This window comes from Eptesicus fuscus, chromosome 11 (assembly GCF_027574615.1).
Source record: "Eptesicus fuscus isolate TK198812 chromosome 11, DD_ASM_mEF_20220401, whole genome shotgun sequence".
NCBI classification, from domain to species: Eukaryota; Metazoa; Chordata; class Mammalia; order Chiroptera; family Vespertilionidae; genus Eptesicus; species Eptesicus fuscus.
The window spans coordinates 27,067,106-27,079,528 of record NC_072483.1 but is presented as its reverse complement, the minus strand read 5'-3'; the positions used below and the strand labels follow the sequence as shown (position 1 = coordinate 27,079,528).

Here is a 12,423-nt window from a genome sequence, read left to right as displayed (position 1 = left end):
AATTTTTTTCTAATTATTACTGCCTCTTATAAATTTCCTCAGAGAAATTTTAAAAGATAATGTTTCTGAATTAAATAAATATTTTATGGGGATAAATTCCATTGAAAAGAAAAGGGAAGGAAAAATAACACCCTGTTTGGGTGGGAGGGGTGCTCTGGTTTTGAGCCCACTTTGGGTACCTTGCTCCTTCTCATAGAGGTATCCCTTACTCACCTCATTTCTGTTAAAAAATATTCTTCCCTTTATAAAAATACCATCTAGACTGCAGTCATTCTATGAAATTTAAATGATAAAAGTATACAAAGGTTTAAAAAAGAAGCAACTTAAATCCTATCCAACAGAGAAATCAGGTATTACAATTTTTGTATGCATCTTTTCAACACCCCATCTCCTATATTTTAAAAATCAATGTTATATATTAAGTTTAAAAAAGAGAGAAATCTGTATTAGTGTCTTAGGCTCTACAGCAGTGGTTCTCAGCCTGTGGGTCGTGACCCACAGATTAAGAACCTCTAGCAGGGTCAACTAAGACCATCGGAAAACACAGATATTTACATTACGATTCATTAACAGTAGCAAAATTACAGTGATGAAGTAGCACCGAAAATAATTTTATGGTTGGGGGTCACCACAACATGAGGAACTGTATTAAAGGGTCCGCAGCATTAGAAAGGTTGAGAACCACTGGCCTGGATCTATATGAGCACTGGCAGTATGGAATCCACTGTTCAGATTCAGCTTCAGGATAATAATGCAGGCATTTTCTGCTTTAGCTTAGTAGAAAATTACTGCTTTAAAAATATAATTAAAACTATCAAATAAGCCTGTGTTCAGATCTGCACATTATACCAGTATTAGAAATTTGATCACCAAACATAGGAAACAGAAATTAAGAAACCAAATGTAATAGAAAAAAAGTACAAATGGAAAAATCCAGATTGTGAGTCTATAAAATGTGTTTCCAAGAAAGTCCATAGCAAAGATCAAGAAGACTCCAAATGCTTTCTTTCCGTCTCTATTCATTACTTCTGTGATATTAAAAAGTGGACAGTCACTTTTACAAGATCTTTGCCTTGATTTGAACTGACATCTTATAGCCAAGTACATTAAAATTTAGAAGACATTCCCAAGAGGACTACTTCACAAGGGGTAATATATATGTATATTTCTGTGTCTACATCTCTGTATAAAGAAAAGTGGGTAGGTCAGCAAATATAGGGAAATATATTCAAAACAATTAAATGCTTGCTTCTCTCACTAACCCCTTTTCTTTTATTGCCAAAGTATTTGCTTAAGAAAGCTGATTCAAAAAGTGGTAAATGAGCCTTGTTCCTTTGGTAGCTAGACTAGTTTAGCTTCTCTTGGTTATTACTAGTAAATAATTCTCCTCGGCAGTAGGAAAAAAAAATCCAGCCCAGTTTTACGCATTCTAAATCAATCTCAGGTTTAAGAGAAGGTGCATGCAGGCTTAAAAGTTATTACAACTCCACTGTTTTCGCTGATAAATTACATGAATAACATTTGAGACAATGCATTGTTAAATATTTATGTCTACTACTATAGAACCAAGAAAAGCACAAGAACCCCTAGAAGAATAAATATATTTACCTAAATAAATTACTAAGACAAATATACTCCTATGTGCTCTGTACCAATAAACAGTAGGTATTCACTAAATTGTAGAATATAAATGGTTCATTTCCTCTAAATGTACACTGAAAGATCTATAACATGTTACACATTTCCTGTGCTTTGCATATATATTTCAATATTCATCATGAAAAGCCTTGCTTATGTGTCAATATACATTACTTTGCATATATTAAGAAGGGCTTTTTAAAAAAATTTAACATTACGGATGCTTTTTATATGGGAGAAAGCTTAGGTCTTATTTCATGATTAACCCTTTCACGGCTCATCCTTTTTTCTCTACATGACATTTGCACAAAATGAATTGCTTGCTTAGACACAGCTAACTAAATAAAAGCAGGCCAGAGCTGATAGTATGAAAAATGGATTTTCATTACTGTTTCATTGATTCTTGTAAATAAGGGCCTGAGGCCTGCTCTGAAAAGGCTGCAAACAGTAATAATTTAATCTGAGGTGACATAGACCAAAATGTATGTGGACAAAAATCATCCTTGAATATTAAACAACAGCCTCAAGACAGAGAAAAGTGTTGCAGGCGAATTTAAATGTATGCAGATCGGTGGGTAACATATTTAAAAACAGAAATTAAAGATTCCTGTCATAAATCACATTTGCTGCCATGGATATGCCTTGTTATGCTGGCGTTTAAGAAAACCTGAAAGGTTAAGGCAGTTGGTGCATTAAATCGTACAAGGATAATTAATACTTTTCTTGTGGCTATTTATAAGAAATGGAAAATATAGTCAGATCAGCTGTGGCACTGTAGTAATTTGAGGGGGTAGCAAAGAAAGCATGAGTCAATAGTTTTAACTGGACAAATGTCAAATGCTTAATGATGCAGTATCCCAATTTGGAAGCTGTTTGAAAGTTGTATATTTTTAATGAGATTAAAAATAGTTTGCTCTCATAGGACAAGTATCATCTGTTTGCCTCTCATCTTCTTCATATTTCCCCAGGGGAAACAAACAACAACAATGCCCCCATGGAATCTGTTGCTATACCTCCGTCACCTATCCTGTAGATGGTATATGAAAACAAATACATTTTCTGGCACCAAGCATTTCACCAGGTCTCAGAAAATAGTAAGGGCATACATTTTTGGAAGGACTAAGTTACTTGTCTTATCAGGAATTGGATTAGTAATGTCAGAGAACCCCCCCACCCCCCCCACCCCTCACACACACACTGCTTCCCGAGAAGAAAATCCTTTGTGAGTCAATGAACTTAGACTTATGGTCATTCCATTATTTACTCCCCGTCCCCCACCACCACCACCAGAGCTTGTAGGTTTGTATATGCTGAACTGAAATCAGTGCTGCTTATTAGAATCCTGTATTAGGAAAAGGTCCCCTCATAGACAGAAGGCATATAGCACCCAAGCCTCAGCGTGTGAAAGGCCATTTATCTTTCAGGGAACTGCTACCTGCGTAGTATTGCTTTGAGCTAAGTGTAAAGAATGGCCCGCCTTTAAAAAGGAAACTATTTTTGTTACGGATAAAATAGTCTCACTACTATCAGTGTGTTATTTGTGCAAAATATAATCTAGTTTCCAGGGTGTTTTGTTTTTTCACATTGGTTTTAAAATAACAGTGAGGTTTAAATATATCAAAAGTATAGCCCTATCCTATTTCAGTACAAAATGTGTATGAGATAAATAAGGACATTTAACATTATATTGATATAGATTATATGGAGATACTTTTCTGGCTACAAAATCCATTAATATTATTAGGATTGATTCCAGTCTAGGTACCTTTAACTGAAAGAGTACAATTTAAAATTTGATACAATGGGCTTTTAAATATCTTTTACATAAACAAGTAACATAATGTTAGTTTTGGGGTTTTGGTAAGTTGTGCCATCACTAAGTGTTCCCTGTTGGCATGGGGAACCAAACAATCCATTGGGACTCTTATGGTTTTTTAAATAGGGTGAGTTTACCCATCATTGATAGCTAACACTGAAGCGAGGTGAGAAAACCGTTTTCACATTAACACTCCTGCTCAGTATTGAGGTCTTTGGGTAGAGCATCATCATATATAATAAAGAGGTAATATGCAAATGGTCGTTACGCCGTGACGGTAACGACCGATCAGCAGGAGGGCGGGGCAGCGAGCTACAGTGAGGTGGAGAGCTATGAGCAGCGGTGGGCGGGGCGGCCAGCTGAGGCATGCGGCAGCGAGCTATTCATGCATGGATTCGTGCGCAGGGCCCCTAGTCTTTCAATACAATTCCACCACTCAGAACTCACCCATACCTTTATTCTTATTGGTATTAAAACCTGGTAAAAAAAAAATGCTCTATGATTATTCTGAGTGAATGAGACCTCCCTTGCTAACATCTGCAGGTTTGTAATTGCTTAAGTGCTCACCCCTCCCCTGTGACTCAGTATCCAGAGACATTGCCTCATAGGTAGCGGGTGGGCATCAATACAGCTGGCCTGACAAATAGTCTGTGAGTAATGCCCCCATTGGCCAATAGTCCTTCCAATTTGAGCAAAAATGGTGTGGCTTCTGAGGAATGAGACTGGTTTAATATCACAACAATCTTCCTGACTCAGCATGTGATCTCAGAGGATGTGACTTGGCAAGGCTGAAGAACAGAGTGAAACTGATAAGGTTGTAGAAAGAATGGAACTCCTGTCTTCACACACCGGCCTCAGAAACCATGGATAAAATACAATCTCTACTTAAAGTAAATTTGTCCAGGACAAATGAATTAATGCTAGAGATTCAGTTATGATTTAAACAAAAATGTTTATCTTTGCTATATTTCTGTAGACTGGACTTTAACTCATTATAATATTTGTTCATTATTAATGGTGTGATCACCAATCAGTGATCAACTTAAAAATTATTGGGCAACAAAGACAAAAAGAGAAAGAACTCATGGACACTGACAACAGTGTGGCGATTATTGGGGGGAAGAGGGGAGAGGTGGGAGAAGATAAAGGGGGGATAAATGATGGCAGTTAAAATTAAATAAAATTTTAAAAATTATTTGGCTGATTACTTGAAACTTAAATGTAAGGCTCTTTTCAGTTTTCAAAGTTCTCTTTTTGCTATTGGTATTAAACATACATTAACACATTTCTGTGGAAGCAGATATAACCCAGCTGTTAAAGATAAGATAGGGAAAACAGACTAAACATGAATTGCAAGTGAGACTTTTTCTTGAAGAGAAAGCCTCTCTGTAAATCATGTTGCAAGGTGTTGATCTAGGGAATAACATTGTATGCTGTGCTATCACTTACTGTTGCACAATAGCTAAAGCATTTGCAAGATGTGAAATATTTCTTATGTAATCGTAGATTATTGTCTAGACTACTATTAAAGGTGGATTAGCAAGAACAGGGACACAACTTCAAAGTCAAGGAGCAAGTACTAGAGAAATAGATTTGCTTACAGGCAAACAAAATAATCTCTAAGACATGAAACCTATAGGTATAAGAATAATTTTACCATTAACATGTAGCCAAATAGTTTCAATGTGAACGAAGAATTTAAAAAAAGGGGACTCACCCGCTAAACAGAGTTAGAAAGATAGAATAAAATAGGACTAATCATAGGCACTGATCTCTTAAGAGCTGTAATGTCTCCTGTGGGTCTGTTACTGCCTTCGTAATAAATATATCTACTGTGCATGAGCATTAACCTCTGCAAAAATATCATGAGGAAGTGTAGCACATGGACGTGTAAACATTAGTGGCAGCTGCACTGATATATAAGTGTACAATGAAATGACTCCAAAGTAGCTATAATGTCCTATCATGGCAGGCTTGGTGAATGCCAATACATTTACATGATCAAAGAGACAAATGAATTGGCTTTAAATGTATCATTAGTTGTGAGCTTCATGATTCATCATAATTGACACTGCCTTCCAATGTCATGTAGAATAAAGTACATTAAAGCTATGGAGAGAGCTGCGCTTCAAGGTTTCCACAGCAATCCAAGCATTAGTGGGAATAAATAGTACCATTTTAGAGAATTACAAAGATATATTATTTTTTTTTTTTATATCTTCACTTAAAGCAAACTTAAGGGGGAAATGTAGCATTTTACCAGCACAAAAACTCATGGTATCTATTTTGAGCAATCATTGGTTATAAGGCTCACTTAATAAACAGAAAACAACATGCAGAAGAAGAAAGTGATTGAAATGTTCAGTTTAACCTAAGTTCTGAAATAAAATATCTCTGCTATACCACTAATAAATAACCAAGTGATCTTGAATATCACCTATGCATACAAGTAATTCCGCTTCTAAAAACACAGGATTTTTATATCATGTATAAAGGCCATCTGATTTATTTGTAATGAAGAATAATTAGAATCCCTATTATATCCAACAGAGGAATGAATCCACATTTAAAGTATCATCAGTTCTGCCCTAGCTGGCTTGGCTCAGTGGATAGAGTGTCGGCCTGTGGACTGAAGGGTTCCAGGTTCGATTCCTGTCAAGGGCACATGCCTGGGTTTCAGTTCGATCCCCAGTAGGGGTCATGCAGGAGGCAGCTGATCAATGATTCTCTCTCATCATTGATGTTTCTCTCTCTCTCTCCCTCTCTCTTCCTCTCTGAAATCAATACAAATATATTTTAAAAATAAATAAATAAAGTATTATCAGTTCTAATATTTTGAATTTTCAAAGAATATTTAATGACTTAAAGATATACTTTGAAATAGAAAAATGAATAACAACAAGATATACAATTGTATTGATAATTTTGTAGAATAATTTGTATCCATATTAAAAGTATTGGAAGGAAATACACACAAAATATTAAAAATTGCCTTCAAGTATTTGGAATTTTTTCTATTAACTTTTCAACATCTTCTAAATTTTTAATAAGTATTATTTGTATAATAAGAAAAATAATTTATCATAAATATTTGCTAAATAAGAAAAAAATTGAAGAACTTATCCCATAAAGTAGCAATGAAAAGCCCTTTCAAGGTGACTAGGATCTATTTTCTATCAATCTTCAGATCAATTACATTGATTTTCTCTCTTTTAAAGCAGGGTTTTATTAAGTAGTTCTCTTAGAGCTTCCAATTTCTATGTAGTGATCATGAAAACTAAGGAGAGATTTTCCAATATGAGATTATCACTAAAATACCTTTTAGAATGCAGGAATCTTCTCCTTTATTAAATCACCCTAATAAATATTCATTCAAATCCACTTTACTCCGAGTGGCTCCGTCAGCTAAATAAACATATAAACATTACATAAGTCACATTTCTTGAACTTAAATTTGCATATCACTTCATTTTATTGTCAAGAATGCAGATATATAATAATCCTAACAGCAAGAAATGCTAAGAAATAAGCTCAGAGGGAAAAAAAAATAGATATTTTTGGTGAATGGTTTGCAGTCTCTACCACAAGGGCTGAGGCTGGGCTTGAACCCAGATAGTATGACACCAGAGACTAATTCTTAAGACTATTAAACCTTCTATAACAGGAATGTGCCATGCCTATTTATTCCATATCCTAATTATAGGTATTCATTATGTCTTATATTGATACATGTTTTCTGCCCAAAATATATAGCTTGTATGTATTTTTTAGTGTTTGAGATCAATTTGACAGTCTTTTGTTCTTTATATGTTTACATAGCAAGTGCATGCCATACTTTGTGCTGAATATCTAATGAAAAGGATTGGTAATGTCATTGCCAAAACTTTATCTGCACCCTGGGTAACTATATGTTTGAAACTATATGAATAATTATATATTTAACTATAGAATTTTTTATTTCTCCAAGTATATTTGTTTGAATTCAAGAAAAAAAAGTTGGCCAAATTTAATAACATTTATTTAACCCCTACAAATGATGGTTTAAGGGCCATATCCATGGGAAAACTTTATTAGTTACATAAAAGTTAACCAATATTAGTTGGATGAAATCTGAGGGATGCTTTCCTTGGGGCACCACAAATGGCAAAGATTGTCAGAAAGAAAGAAGGAGGGGAAAACACATGGGACAGATGTCTGGCATATAAAGTGGAATACCAAAGGCATTATATGAAGACGGGAATTCATTTAATTTTGTCAGTTATGAGCGACTTAAAACTTGAAAAAAATGTCAGTCTACAATATTTCTCTGACAAGCTTGCTCTTTGGGATAAACAGATGATTTAAGAAATTAATTTTTCCTGCCATATTTTTTAATCAGAAAGGTAGAAGTATGGCTTTCTAATCTGTACTACTTAATATACTAGTTAAATGAATGCCTCCAAAACATTGTTTAAAACAACTATTTTTATTTTAGTCATAATTTTATAGATACGAGTCAGGAATTTCGGAGGTACTTACTGAGCTCTTCTTGCTTGGGTCACTCGAGTAATTGTAGTCAGATGTCTGATTAGGAGGGCAGTCATTGGAAGGCTCTACTGGGTTGACTCACTCACGTGGCTTGACCCTGGACTTGGAATGCCCAGAGGGATTCTTTTTAAGACAACTGCCTTCCCTGGCACAAAAGACTTCTTTTAGGGAACCTAACTATTTTGTCAAAGATCTTAATGTTTTAGGTATTTATTTGCTTTTAGGGGGTACTCAGATAGTACCCCCTAAAAGCAAATAAAGTAGTTTTTGCTACTATAATCCAGATTCTCCTTACTATATACTCTTTTACATGGATGCCCTTTCTTGGTGTCCAATAAATTAGTTCCATGGTTCTCTACCAGATCACTTTTAATATCCTGAAGGACTGACCTTACCTCAGGCCATATATATTAGAATCTAGGAATAAGAAACAGGCATCAGTGTTATATATATAAAAAAAAAAAGTCCCCACAGAATTCCAATGGTAGTCCATGTTGAAAATCACTGCCATAATCCATAAAATACATGCAAATTAGAAACAGTTGTACACCTGACCAGTTCCATCTATTTCTCAGGGGGAAAAAATTAAAGCACAGAGAAGAGAAATGGGTCACCCAAGAATATGGAGTCTACAACTACAACAGCCTTATATCAGAAGAAATAGGAAAAGAAGAGTACCCGTGTCCTCTTCAGAATGGTGATGGTGTGAAAAAGTGGCAGAGAGAGGAGATGATATGTGAAGATGCTTCCAAAGTTTGAATGGCATCATCACTGTGAAACCTTGACCTTGGCCTTGGACCCCATACCCTTGTGAGATTGCTGGATGACAAGGAGAAAGATTTGCTTTTGGAAATCAGTATGATTCAGCCCCATGAAAAGAGGAACTGCCCATTCTTCTGAGCGTGAATATTAGTAAAGATGTTAAACTCCCTGGTCTCTCTTATCTCTCCTCTGCTTTTACTTATAAATTTCCTTTTTGCTCTTATTTTCTTTTATAGCATTTTTAATATGAAGGTTTGGGAAACATTGTAAAATATTAAAGAAGCAAATTACCAGTAAATCCATTTCACTACACAATGCCTGCCACTTATATTCAACCTTTTACTTAATAATTGTTGGATGAAAGAATATTGAAATTATCTTGCGTAACAAGAGATATTCACTATAGTTTTTCTCCCCTCACTCTTGGCTCAAATAATTCCAATATTTAATGACAAACTCATTTTTTGATTCATGATAATTGTTAAATAATTATGCACAATATTTAATTCATTTACTGTAAGTTAGTCATTGCCTTTTGGTTTACTTATCTTCCTGGCTGCTAGTACAACATTTTTTATCATTAAATTTTAAACATTTTTATTAAAATATATTTAGTTATGTCTTCAATTTTCTTGTTCTTGATACTTGTTGAAATGTATCAATCTGTAACTTTTGATTTTTTGCCATCCCAATAATGTTTTTCTTGAAAAAAATAATTTATGTAATTATTGCTCCTGATTTTTGTTCTTACTTGGGCTATTGTCTTATATTTTCTCTATCTGTATTAATTTTTCTAACTTTTCCCTTTTATTTTTTTTTACACTATTTCATCTGAATCTTGGTTGAATTCCTTAGATTTGGCATCTAAAAATCAGTTTTCTAATGCATCTTATTTGTTGTTTTTGAAATGCATCTATTTTTAATTAAGCAATCATATTTTTTTCTCATGCAATACTTTCTGATTTCAAATTGTTCCTGTTTTGCATTTCCTTCCTCCATGTAAATAGATAACATACTAGTATTCTATCAAATCTTAATGAGATCTCATAAATCAGAAAGTTTCTAACAGTATGTTGTTGTTGTTTTATTCTGTTGTGTTTTTTATAGTTTTGTTTTGTTTTTACAGTATATCTTTGTTGAATCAATTCCCCTAGCATTCAGGAATGTCTCTTTGTTTTGACATAATGTATCTTTTTATAGAACTGGTAGTATTTTTTTCTCCTGTACTCAGAAACTTTCTGTTTGTTCTGGCTGCTAGAGAAGGAAGAAACCCTGCCATATTGGGTTTCTAAAATGTTCATTGAGACCACATCCTGTTTCTTTCCCTCACACAGACTGTGAACGAATTTCTCTCAGCATTTTCTCCACTAAGATCCTGGCCGCATTGCTCCTTCGGGGAAACTTTGACGGTGGGAGAGGGTCAAAATTCTGACCCCAATTCCCTCTTGTGTAACAATGGTGAAGAAGAAGGGGTAGATGAGTATTGCTAAATAACATTTGTTGACTGCTTACCATGGACTAGCCACTAGGCTGAGCATTTGCCCTGTAATTTAAATTACAACCCCTTTCCATTTTACATATGAGAACACCAAGAGATAGGGAGTTTTAATACTTTCTCCTAAGACCATCCAACTATTAAATAAAGAGTATGGACTGAACCAATGTTCTTACTCAGTTCACCATTTTCCCCTCTTTATTATTTAATTAACATATTTTGAGCCCTAGATGGTTTGGCTCTGTAGATAGAACTTTGGCCTGGGGACTGAAGGGTCCAAGGTGTGATTCCTGTCAAAGGGCATATACCCGGGTTGCTGGCTTGATCCCCAGTAGGGGGTGTGCAGGAGGCAGCCAATCATTGATTCTCTCTCACCATTGATGTTTCTATCTCTTCCTCTTCCTTCCGCTCTCTAAAAACAATAAAAATATTTTACAAAAAAAAAATATTTTGAAGTTGAGGGCCTGAGGCTATCATCCTTCCTCTTTTTATCACCAATAAAAGATCTCCACACACACACTTTATATCCTGCTACCCATGGATCTCAGAAGAATAAAGGTAAAGGGCCAAGTTCACAAAAATCAACTTTCCCAGGGTGCACAAAAGAATAGCCTATTACCAGCTTATCTGATTTCTCAGTCAGAGATCTTTGCCCTTTTTTAACAATGTAGGAAACTTGAATTCCAGACATTCTAAAAGGCATGACTTCCAAAAATACAGTTCTCTTAAAAAATCTTGATGAAAAAATATTTAAGGCATCTAACTTAAAGACTGACTAGGTAAAATCTTTATTTCAATGGTCTCAAAAACTTAGCTATGAAGCATTATTCCACCAACTTAACTGTCATTAAGTGACATTAGTACTGTTTTCAAAGGATTTTGAGTACTTGCCTATTGAAGGCCAGGTAACTAATATGGCCTCAATCCACCTCAGGACAATTGGATTATTGTAAAATTTAGAAAGCAGCCAATCACAAAGCATTTGTTACTCAGCACATTAATATATGGTGGCTTCATCAAGGTTTCTGGAATAATTAATAAAAACTGTTAGCCAAGTGGGACATAACAAACTAGAAAAGAAGCTGGAAATTGCAATAAGAAGGAAGGTCGTAGGCAAGTTTGAGAGGCTCACTGAGAAAATATTTGACTCAGAGTACTTGTTTTATATGACCATCAACACCTACCTGAGTGCTTTGACCATAGGAAATGCTTAGTTAACACTTTTCCAAGGGGTGACAAAGTAGCACTATAATCAGTGTCTGGAGAAAGATAATTAAAACAGAATGTTGCATTGATTTTTCAATTACCATCTACTTGCATCTGGGAAGATGCAAGTAGAATGTCACCAAAATTGTATGCTGGCATTTAAACTCCCCATGACACATAGAGTTTTTGCCTAAATAGAACTTAAGCACCCTTGTCACATATATTAAAATGATGCCCTTCAAAAAAATCAGATTTGAGGGAGCAGAGGCAGTGGGAGCCCGGAAGCCTGTGAGCTGGCCAGGAGCAAGTCAGCTCCAAACAGTTTAATAATGAGGTTCTGAGGGCCCACAGGGTTACCCCAGCGGCATGGCGCACCCTGCCGAAGCTCTGCAAGGAGCTCATCCAGGAGGCTCGGCAATATCCAGAGGCCCCTGCCAGCATGAGGACCCTCAAGCACACCCCGGAGTCCAGTCCCAGCCAGTGCAGAGACAACCTGGCCTGGGCATCCTACGGTCGGACAGGAAAGGAGGTGGCTGATAGATGGTACAGTGTAATTAAGAATCGCAACTTCCAGCAGCCTGGCCTCAACTCTGAGACTGGACACTTCAGTCCATGGTATGGAAGAGTACAAAGAGAATGGGAGTAGAGGGAGCATCTGCAAGTGATGGGTCCTCCTTCGTGGTGGCTGGACGAATTCCCAGCAGGGAATGTCCTCAACCAGGGCTTCTTTGAGGAAAATGTCCTGCCTCCAGAGAAGTAGCTTGCCAAATGTCAAGGGCAGCTAGAAGACCTAGAACATGGATATGAGAAGTGTATAGAACAACAAAAACCCGGGTGTGTGTGTCTCTTTGTGGGTGTATATGCTCTCTGTGATGTTTTATACACACACTTGGGTATACAGTTTGGCATGAACTAATTCTTACCAAAGGAATGAGCCAATGAAGCCTTTACTCTGATGGCTAGACCACAATTATTTGGA

General features: G+C 35.8%; 1 pseudogene; it reads left to right on the top strand.

Moving 5' to 3' along the window:
* The window catches only part of LOC103287822 (Golgi-associated plant pathogenesis-related protein 1-like), a 32,617-nt pseudogene extending 20,413 nt beyond the window's left edge, over positions 1-12,204 (top strand).
* The last annotated feature ends 219 nt before the right edge of the window (positions 12,205-12,423 follow it).